A 12209-nucleotide genomic window follows, 5' to 3' on the forward strand; every position below is an offset into this window, starting at 1 on the left:
GAGAGTGTTCCATGTATACTTGAAAAGAATGTATATTCTGCTGCTTTCTGATGAAAGGATATATATATATATATATATATATATATATATATATATATATATATATATATATATATATATATAATTAAGTCCAACTTGTCTAATGTATCATTAAAGCCAGTGTTTTCTTATTGATTTTTTGTCTGGATGGTCTATCCACTCATGTAAGTGGGGTGTTAAAGTTCCCTACTATTATTGTGTTATTGCTGATTTCTCCATTTACGTCAGCTAGTATTTGCCTTATGTATTCAGGTCTTCTTATGTTGGGTGCATATAAATTTACAATTGTTATAACATTATCTTGGGTTGATCCTTTGATCATTATGTAGTGTCCTTCTTTGTCTCTTGTAACAGTCTTTATTTTAAAGTCTATTTTGTCTGATAGAAGTATTGCTATTCTGGGTTTCTTCTGATTTCCATTTGCATGGAATAACTTGTCCTATCCCCACACCTTCAGTATGTGAGTGTCTTTAGATCTGAAGTAATTATCTTGTAGGGAGCATAAGTATGGGTCATGTTTTCCTACCCATACAACTACTCTGTGTGTTTTGATCGGAGCATTTAATCCACTTGCATTTAAGGTAATTATTTATATGTATGTTCTTATCATCATTTTGTTATTTGTTTGAGGTTTGTTTTTGTAGGTCTTTTTTCCTTTCTTCTTTTGTTATCTTCTCTTGTAATTTGATGACCATCTTTAGTGTTATGTTTGGATTCCTTTTTCTCTTTTTGTGTGTGTATATCTATTATAGATTTTTGACTTGTGTTTACCATAAGGTTTTTACTTAGCAATATATATGTATCCATGATTGTTTTAATTTCATATGCATTTTTAAAACCCTGCATTTGTACTCTCCTACCCTCATGATTACTGTTTTTGATATCATATTTTATATCTAATTGTGTTGTGTATTACTTAACTGCTTATTGTGGCTATAGATGATTTTACTACTTTTGTCTTTTAACCTTCCTACTAGCTTTGTGCGTGGATGATTTCGTATCTTTACTGTATGTTTGCCTTTACCAATGAGGTTTTTCATTTTGTAAGTTTCTTGTTTATAGTTGTGACTTTTTTTTCACTTAGAGAAGTTCCTTTAACACTTTTTTGTAAAGCTGGCTTGTTGGTGCTGAGATCTTTTAGCTTTTGCTTGTCTGTAAAGCTTTGATCTCTCCATCAAATCAGAATGAGTGCCTTGCTGGGCGAAGTATTCTTGGTTGTAGGTTTTTCCCTTTCAGCACTTTAAACATAATGCATGACTCCCTTCTGGCGTGTAGAATTTATGCTGAAAAATCAGCTGATAGTCTTATTTGAGTTCCCCTGTATGAGATTGGCTGCTTTTCCCTTGTTGCTTTTAATATTCTCTCTTTATCTTTAATTTTTGTCATTTTAATTACAATGTGTCTTGGTGTGTTCATCTTTGGGTTAATCCCCTATGGGACTCTCTGTGCTTCCTGGACTTGGGTGACTGTTTCCTTTTTTCAGGTTAGGGAAGTTTTCAGGTATTATATCTTCAAATGTGTTCTCAGCCCCTTTCTGTCTCTCTTCTCCTTCTGAGACCTCTATAATGCTAATATTAGTGCACTTGATGTTGTCCCAGAGGTCTCATTTCTTTTTGTTCCTTTTTCTTTTTTCTGTTCAGCATCAGTGATTGCCACTTCTCTGTCTTCCATCTCGCTGATCCATTCCTCTGTATCATTTAGTCTACTATTGACTCATTCTGGTGTATTTTTCTTTTCAGTTATTGTATTCTTCATCTTCATCTTTATATTTTCTAGCTCTTTCTTAAAAACTTCCACCTCCTCACTCTGTGCATCCATTCTCCTCCTGAGTTCTTTAATCATTTTTGTGATCATTACTCTGAACTCTTTCTTTGGTAGATTGCCTATCTCCACTTCATTTAGTTCTTCTTCTGGAGTTTTATCTTATTCCTTCATCAGGAACGTATTCCTCTGCCTCCTCACTTTGTCTGAGCTGCTATTTATATTTTTATGTATGTGGTAGGTTAGTTATATTTCTTGACCTTGGAGAAGTGGTCTTCTGTAGGAGACGTCCTATGTGTCCCAGCAGTGCACTCTACCCTCATCATCCAATCTATATGCTCTATGGGTTCCCCCTAAGAGGGTTGGGTGTGTCTTTTTTCATGGCCAGCTGACTATGTGAGTGGTCTGGTAGTCTTGGTTTGCTCCTAGCCCAGTTGTTTGCCAGGCTCTACCTTTGTGGATATTGCTGGCTGATGGTTGGCAGTGCCTAGTCGTGAGGTGGCTACTACAGAGCCCCAGGGTACCCAGGACTAGTTCTGGCTCACTGGTGGGTAGAGTCAGGGTCCAAAAGTCTCTGGGGATTTTGCCCACCCACTGGTGTGTGAAGCCATGTCTTGGGATTAGTGCAAGACTACTGGCACACAGAAGCATGTTCTGAAGTCTGGCTGCAGGCCCCAGGGATACCAGAGCTTGTGTCAGATCACTTGTGAGGGAGGGAGTGGTTCCTTACACAGCTGGGTACCAGGTCCCAAGTTTGAAACTTCTGTTGGTCTGTTAGTGGGCAGGATCTGGCCCAGCTGGTCTCAGGGCAGGCTAGAGGAAGTGTTTTTCTTGCATCTGGGGTCTGCCCCCTAGTGGGTGAGACTACTCCAGAGGGTAGTGCAAGCTTCCAGGAGGGCAGGGCCTGTGTCTGCCCACTGTTGGGTGGAGCTGGGTCCTGGCCCTCTGGTGGGCAGGGCCATGTCTAGAGGCAGCTGTGGACTCAAGAAATCTTTGTGCATCCTATCTGCTGAGGGGTCCCCACCTAGTTAGTTGCTTGTCCTGAAGCATCTTAGCAGTGGTGCCTAAAGGCTGTTATGTGGGGCCAGGTTTTGGCACTCGTGAGCTAGAGGGAGGGCTCCAGAATATCACCCACCATCAGCAGTTTCCACACAGTAGAAGCAACTCCCAAGAATGGCTGCCACCAGTGTCTATGTCTCCAGGGTGAGCTGCAGCTGCCCCCTACCTCTCTGGGACCCTCTCCAAGACCATCAGGTAGGTCTGGCCCACATTCCTATCAACTCACTACTTTTGTCCTGGGTCCCAGAGCATGTGAGATTTTGTCTGTGCCTTTAAGAGTGAAGTCTCTATTTCCCCCAGTCCTTTGGGACTCCTGAAATTAAGCCCTGTTGGCCTTCAATACTAAATGCTCTGGGGGTTCATCATCGTGGTGCAACACCCCCAGGCTGGGGAGACTGAAGTGGGACTCAGAACTTTCACTCCTGTGGGAGAACGTCTGCAATATAATTATTCTCCAGTTTGTGGGTCACCCACCCGGAGTTATGGGACTTGATTATATCATGAGTTTGTTCCTCCTACCTGTCTTGATGTGGCTCCTTCTTTATGTCTTCAGTTGTAGATCTTTTCTGGTAGGTTTTGGTCTTTTTCATTGATGGTTGTTCCACAAATAGTTGTGATTTGGATGTGCTTGTGAAAGTAGGTGAGTTCAGGGTCTTTCTACTATGTCATCTTCTTCAGTGACACTAGGATCATCATTTTATAACACTAGTCTGATTCTGTCTCCCTCTTACTCAAAATCTGTTAATTCCTCAGAGTAGCCTATAGGCATGCAGACTTTTAGCATGGCGTATGAGACATTTTATAATTTGGCTCCTAACTGACATTCTGCCATTTAAGATCTGGCAATACTGAATATTTATATTTTTTGAATACACCATGCTATTTCATACTTCTCTGTCTGGAATTCTTTTTCTTGTCTGTCTAGAAAACTTCAACTAACAGTGTGGCAGAGGGGAAAAGAAAGGGTGCAATAGCCCAACAGAGTTAGATTTAGCTTTATTGCTACCAGCACATTACTCTACACCTTTCTGAACCTTAATTTACTTACCTATGAAATTGGGATAACACCACAGATTGTTACAGGTTTGTTATCTAGGTAAGGGGCCAAGTTCATTAATACATTTTCTGATAACATTACAAACATTTAATAAAGGATTGCTATTATTACTAGACTCTAAATAAAAATAGAGTGAGTGAATAAATGAATAAACATAGGTTTGTAAATCCAGGTAAGATAGAAATGAGGGTTAGAGTCTGGTTAGATCTGGCATAACGTTTTAATCTCTTTCTAATTGGGGAAGTTTCTTTTGTCTTTTTTTTTTTTTTAAAGAAGAACAGATAAGTGTCTAAATCTCTGAGGGCTATGGGAAGGAGATGGTAAACTAGCTGTGTTTTCTTGGCAGTAGAATTCAGGGTGAGGCAGGAGAGCTTGGAATGCAGAAAGCAGGGCTGGCAAACTTAATGGCAAGGAAGTTGCATGACCTCATAAAAATGCAGATAGTTTTATACAGTATTTCTGCCTGGAGATTAGATTCACTAGCTACAGATTTAAGGTGCAAGAGACATTAAATTAAGTCAAATTCTGGACTCCTAGTGGACTCTCATGTGTAAAACATGAAACGTTAACTCATTTCACTTTCCAAGATAGCCTGGGATCTTAAAGGGTGTGTGTGTGTGTGTGTGTGTGTGTGTGTGTGTGTCTAATAAGAAGGAGGGAAGTGGAAGGGGAAGAGGGGGAGAGAGAGATTCTCTTTTTCTTTTATGGAAGAAGTTGATCTCATTAAAATTCTGAAGCTCCTCTTCAGTCTTTTCTTTTTTCCTTGCTCAGGAGGGCTCATTGCATCACCAGAGCAAAACTGGAAGTGTTTCAGCTTTGGAATCAGCACCAGCTTTACTATACACCCACCACTTCCAGGATGCCTACAATGTGCCAGACACAGATTCTGGGCAAAGTGCTGGGTATACAAACGTGATCTCTCCACTTCAGTTTTCTTATTTAAAAAAATGGTGCAATAATTTTACTTACTTTATAGGATGGTTGGGAGTCTTAAATGATTTAATATGTTTAAAACGCTTAGAACAGTGCCTGCACATAGCAAGTTCTATGCAGGTGTTAACTACCTTTATTACTTGAAAAGACATGGCTCTTGCTCTAAAATCTAATGCCGTTGGACCTTAGACAAGTCTCTCTGAATCTCAGTTTCCTCAAGTGTAATATTACATATTTTACAGAGTTTATATTTTAAAAGACAACAAATGTGATATGCTTAACATAGTACCTGGCAAAAAGCAGGGATTCAATACATGTTTCCTCTTTCTTTCTATCCCTCGAACCAGGAAAAGTCTAACATCAAATCTGAAACATTTGGTGTTTAGAGGGATCTTGCTTTACCATTAATTGCAGTGTTTTAGAATATTGAGGTTGGCTAATGTCCTTCTAAGCCCATACTCATCCTTCCCACTGCCCAAACAAGTTCATTCAGTTTGTGATCCTTCAAAGACTATAAGCTCCTTTGAGGGAAAGGACCACAGCACACATTTATATATTGCCCACAACACAGCATATAACTGAACACATAGTAAGGACTCCATAAACATTTTTGAAGCTAAACAAAACAATTGATAGTCATTCTAATGCCACTGTTGTGAGGGACTATTGAGAAAATATTTCAGTCCTTGTCTTCTGGGAATTATGCAGAGAAGCTGAAAATATTGGCAATATTCTGCATTCTCATAACATGCTTTTTTTCTTTTTCTTTCTCCTTCTTCCCTCTTTGGGCCAAATTCCCATGATTCTTCACTTAGAAATTTTTCCCTTCTAAATAGGAAGTAAAAAGGCAAGAAGGTTTGTGCCTGTTTCTTTTAGTATCTGCTCCCTCTTCACAGCAACAGCACTGATGGAAAAGAACCAAACCCAGACCAGAAATTCAGGCAACAAGAAGGAGGACTTAATTTCAAAGTGGTAGTATATTCTGGAGTTTAATGATCACCTCAGAAAACAGCTCAAATGAATGTATAGAGTCATGGAGAATATTTGTTTTCCTCACTTTCTCTCCCCATTCGTTTATTTGCCATTTATTTGCTCTGAATTAATATGTTCATATACCTGGAAATCTACTAAAATAGGTATTGTTACAAGCCATATGACATTAAATAGGGAGTATTTTCTGTGGACTGTCCAGAATAAAATTTAAACCCCTTCACCACATATCTTCACATATCTTCACTACACATCTCTACATGCTCTCAAACGTTCTGAATCAAAAGACATCCTGGTAGATCCATCTCCATGCCCTGGCTTCTCTATGAGATGTGGTGGTCATTGGTGAAGCTCAAGTTGCATACTTGTGCAGCAGGCCCTACAGGATCTATATTGACTCATTCATTCCTGATCTTAATCTCTCTGAAGCCATAACGTTCACTATTCTGTTTTCCAGACAGGTAGTTCCCTAACGCAAGGTTTTAGTTAAATATACATTATGTAGGCTAAGTGACATTAGCAGGATTGCAGCATAGGAATTTCTGGCACTTTTTCACTTACAGAAACTTTATTTTGAAAAACTAACCACGCATGAAGATACCTTAAAAGTGCTAAGGATTTCAGGTGAAGGGTTACAGCATCTGGGTTGGGGAGAGAAATAATAAAAGATGCAATGAAGAGGGTAGGAAAGGCAGTTTCACATTATCCCCTTTACCTCTCCCAGAAGCTTGGGCAGCTCAGATGGAGAAAGACACCCTCCTGTGGGAGAAGGAGAATTAAGTGTGCACCTGACTTCACTGTGGACCCCTGCACCAGGTCCACAGAAGAAGCAGATAAGCTCCCACAGCCTCAGGCTCCAGGCAGGCTCCCCTGGACCCAGGCTCACAACCCTCTAGAACTCCAACTACTACAGACCCAGGCTCCTGGGCTGCTTCAGCTTCCGGCCAGCTCTCATGGCCCCAGGTTACTGACTGGCCACAGTACCAGGCCATCCCCTAAAGACCTAAACTTCAGGCCAGCTCCTGCAGACCAAGATTCCTGGCCTTCCCCAGAAGTGGGCTGACCTCCACAGCCTCAAACTCCAGGTAGGCTCCTGAAGACCCAGGCTTCCAGCATGCCCTGACACTGAACCAGCTCCCACAGACCCAACCTGTAGGCCTCAGACTATAGGCCTATTCTACAACCCCAGGATCCAGGATCATCTCAGTGCCAGACCAGCCTCCAGACCAGCTCCCATGGACTCAGGCTCCTGGTCTGCTCTAGCAGACCCAGCCTCCTTGCCTTATCCTATGGAACCAGACACCAGGCCAGGCCCTGTGGACCTGAGCTCCAGGCTTGTGCACCTGCTGACCTAGGCACCAGACCTGCCTGCCTGAAGACTCCGCAGCAAGCTCATTCATGGACACCAACAGATAACCCATCCAGTATCACTGACAGACTGTTGAAGGGCTTTCCCTGACAAAACCAGCCTGTAAAGAAAAGAAGAGTTGACTACTTCTACAAATGCACAGGCATCAATACAACACCTAAGGATCATGAATAATCAAGGAAACATGACACCATGAAAGGAAGCTAATAAAACTCTACTGAGTAGTCCTAAATATATGGACATCTATTAACTATCTGATAAATAATTCAGAATAATACTCTTAAAGAAATTCAGTGAACATGGATAGAAAACTAAACAAAATTAGGAAAACAATGCATGAACAAAATGAGAACTTCAACAAAGAAATTGAAACAACTTAAAAAACCCCAGAAATCCTAGAGTTGAAGAATACAATGACTGATATGAAGAATTCAATAGAGAGTATAGAGAGTTTCAACAACAGCCTTTACCAAGCAGAATAAAGAATGAGTGAACTATAACAATGGTCATTTGGAATTATCTATTCAGAGGAACAACAACAAAAAGAATAAGAAGCAGTGAAGAAAGCCTATTTGAATTATGGAATATCATTAAAGGAAACAATCTATGCATTATTGCAGTCTTATAAGGAGAAGAGAGAGAGAAAGAAGCAGAAATCTTATTTTTAAAAAATTATGGCTGAGAGCTTCCCAAATCTGGGGAGAGATTTGGACATCCAAATTTATGAAGCTCATAGGATCCCAAAATTTCAACCAAAATTGATCTTCTCTAAGATACATTATAATAAAACTGTCTAAAATAAAAAACAGAAAGAATTTTAAAATCAGAAAGAGAAAAAAATCCTCATAAATCAGAGAACCCCTATGAGGCCATTAGTGAATTTCTCAGCAGAAACATTGCAGAGCAGGAGAGAGTGGGATGATATATTCAAAGTGCTGAAAGAAAAAAAAACTGCCAACCAGGAATACATTACCCAGAAAAGTTGCTCTTCAGAAATGATAGAGAAATAAAGACTTTTCCAGACAAACAAAAGCTGTGGGGGTTTATCACTACTAGACATATCTTGCAAAAAATACTAAAAGGAGGGCTCCCTTTTCTCCACTGTTGGTGGGAATGTAAATTTGCACATCCACTATGGAGAACAGTATGGAGGTTCCTTAAAAACTAAAAATAGAACTACCATATGATCCAGAAATCCCATTCTTGAGCATATATACAGAGAAAACCATAATTAGAAAAGATACATGTACCCCAATGTTCATTGCAGCACTATTTACAATAGCCAGGACACGGAAGCAACCTAAATGTCCACGAATGAAGGAATGGATAAAGAAGATGTGGTATGTATTTACAATGGAATATTACTCAGCCATTAAATAAAATGAAATAATGCCTTTTGCAGCAACATGGATGGACCTAGAGATTGTCATACGGAGTGAAGTAAGTCAGAGAAAGACACATATCATATGATATTGCTTATATGTGGAATCTTAAAAAATATGGTACGAATGAACTTATTTACAAAACAGAAATAGAGTCACAGATATAGAAAACAAACTTATGGTTACCAAGGGAGAAAGTGGGGGGAGGGATAAATTGCGAGATTGGGATTGATATATACACACTACTATATATAAAATAGATAACTAATAAGAACCTACTGTATAGCACAGAGAACTCTACTCAGTACTCTGTAATGACATATATGGGAATAGAATCTAAAAAAGAGTGGGTATGTGTATATGTATAACTGATTCACTTTGCTCTACAACAGAAACGAACACAATATTGTAAATCAACTATACTCTAATAAAAATTAATTTAAAAATTTTAAATAAAATTTTAAAAATACTAAAGGGAGTTCTTCAAGTTGAAACAAAAGGAAGCAACAGAAAACATACGAAAGTATAAAACTTGATGCAAAGTTAAGAATATAGTCAAATTCATAATACTCTAATATTGTAATGGTGGTGTGTAAATAACTTTTAACTCTGGTATAAAAGGTAAAGACAAAAGTATTAAAAATAGCTATAATTACAATAATGTTTTAAAAGATACACCATATATAAAAGATGAAAAATATAACATCAATAACATAAAATGTAGGGGGAGGAGAAATTAAAATGTATATTTTTGTGTGTGCAGTTGACTTAAGTTGTTATTAGCTTAAAATATACTGTTATATGTATAAGATATTTTATGTTAAATGCATGGTAACCAGAATTATAAACCCTGTAGTAAACAGGAAAGAGATAAAGAGAAAGTAATTAAAGCATACCACTACAAATAAATCATCAAATCACAAAGGAAGGCAGCAAGAAAGGAAGAAAGGAACTACAAAGCAGTCAGAAAACAACAAAATGGCAATAGTAAATCTTTACCTATGAATAATTACTTTAAATGTAAATGAATCAAATTCTTCAATCAAAATAAGAGTGGCTGAATGGATTAAACACACACACACACACACACACACAAATCAGGATTGAACAATATGCTGCTACAATAGACTCGCTTTATTTTATTTTTTTAACATTACTGTTATAATTTTATTGTTGTCCTTAAGGTAGAAGAATGCAAACACTTGACATTGAGGTCACTAGTTGAAATGAGGCCCCAGCACTTACTTCTGGTCTTGTTTGTAACAATAGCTTATAAAAAATGAGGAATGAGGTGCTTAGTTGCCTCTAGAAGGGAATACTTTAAATATTACTTCTGCTTACCAGTCTTTTTTCAGGTAACCAGGAAAGATAATCTGGATAGATTTAAGGAATAGAGGAAGATTATAAGACTAAAAGAAATAGAAATATCCTTTAGGCTTCTGTAAAAGACTTTCAGAAATATGTGTCTCTGATAAGGTTAGTGATTTCTCTTTTAGTATGTTCCTATGGCCACTAAACTTCTTAAGTGGATTTTTAAAACTGAAGTATAATTTACCTGAAAGATTATGTTAGTTCCAGGTGCATAACATAGTGATTTGATATTTCTATACATTACAAAATGATCGTCACTATAACTGTAGTCACCATCTGTCAACCACTCAAAGTTATTACAATATTATTGCCTGTATTCCCCATGTTGTACATTTCTTCCTCATGACATTTATTTTGTAACTGGAAGCTTGTACCTCTTAATCTCCCTCACCTATCTCACTCATCCCACACCCTCCTCCCCTCTGGCAACCATCTGTTTGTTCTCTGTATCTCTGAGTTTCTCTTTTGTGATGTTTTTCCATTTGTTTTGTTTTTTAGATTACATATATAAGTAAAATCATATGGTATTTGTCTTCCTCTGTCTGACTTATCTCACTTACCGTAATACCCTTTGTCTATCCATGTTGTTTAATAAGATTTCATTCTTTTTATGACTGATTAATATTCCATTATATATATGAATTATAATAATATTCCATTATATAGATAGATATAGATCATATCTTCTTTATCTATTCATCTATTGATGGACACTTCCATTTCTTCCATATCTTAGATAGTATAAACACTGCTGCAATGAATAGAGGGTGCATGTAGCTTTTCAAATTAGTGTTTTTCTTTTATTTGAAAAAATAGCCAGAAGTGGAATTGCTGGATCATATGGTAGCTCTATTTTTAAATTATAAGGATCCTTCATACTGTTTTCCACAATGGCTGTAGAAATTTATATTCCCATCATCAGTGCATTAGGGTTCTTTTTTCCCCATATCCTCGCCAACATTTGTTATTTGTTGTCTTTTTGATAATAGCCATTCTGATAACAGCCAGGTGTGAGGTGATATCTTGTAAATACCTCTGTTCAGATCTTTGTGACTTCATAGTTGTCCATTTTCGTATCTGACTGTTCCATAAAAGCAGAAGCTGCATAGTATCTCACTTAGTTAGTGCATAATATAACACAAAGCTTGGCCCAGAGTAAAGTGCCCATAAATGTTTGTGTGAATAAAGAAATGCATAGGTGAGAGAGAGAGGAGAAGATGGCAGAAAAGTAAGACGTGGAGATCACCTTCCTCCCCACAGATACATCAGAAATACATCTACACGTGGAACTGCTCCTATAGAACACCCACTGAATGCTGGCAGAAGACGTCAGACCTCCCAAAAGGCAAGAAACTCCCCACATACCTGGGTAGCATAAAAGAAAAAAGAAACAACAGAGACAGAAGAATAAGGACGGGACCTGCACCAGTGGGAGGGAGCTGTGAAGGAGGAAAGGTTTCCAAACACTAGGAAGCCCCTTCTCAGGCAGAGACTGCGGGTGGCAGAGGGGGGAAGCTTCAGAGCCAAGGAGGAGAGCGCAGCCACAGGGGTGCGGAGGGCAAAGCGGAGAGATTCCCACACAGAGGAGCAGTGCCGACCAGCACTCACCAGCCCGAGAGGCTTGTCTGCTCACCCGCCGGGGCAGGCGGGGACTGGGAGCTGAGGCTCGGGCTTCGGTCTGATTGCAGGGAGAGGACGGGGGTTGGCGGTGTCAACACAGCCTGAAGGGGTTAGCGCACCACAGCTAGCCGGGAGGGAGTCTGGGGAAAGTTCTGGAGCTGCCGAAGAGGCAAGAGACTTCTTCTTCCCTCTTTGTTTCCTGGTGCACGAGGAGAGGGGATTCAGAGCGCCGGCTAAACGAGCTCCAGACATGGGCACGAGCCGCGGCTATCAGCGCGGACCACAGAGACGGGCATGAGACGCTAAGGCTGCTGCTGCTGCCACGAAGAAGCCTGTGTGCGAGCACAGGTCACTATCCACACTGCCCCTCCTGGGAGCCTGTGCAGCCCACCACTGCCAGCATCCCATGACCCAAGGACAAACTCCCCGGGAGAATGCATGGAATGCCTCAGGCTGCTGCAACGTCATGCAGGCCTCTGCCACAGCAGGCTCCCCCTGCATCAGTACCCTTCCCTTCCCCCAGCCTGAGTGAGCCAGAGCCCCGGAAGCAGCTGCTCCTTTAACCCCATCCTGTGTGAGCGAAGAACAGATACCCTCAGGTGGCCTACACGCAGAGGCATGTCCAAAT

Source organism: Balaenoptera physalus (assembly GCF_965194825.1).
Source record: "Balaenoptera physalus genome assembly, chromosome: X".
NCBI lineage: Eukaryota > Metazoa > Chordata > Mammalia > Artiodactyla > Balaenopteridae > Balaenoptera > Balaenoptera physalus.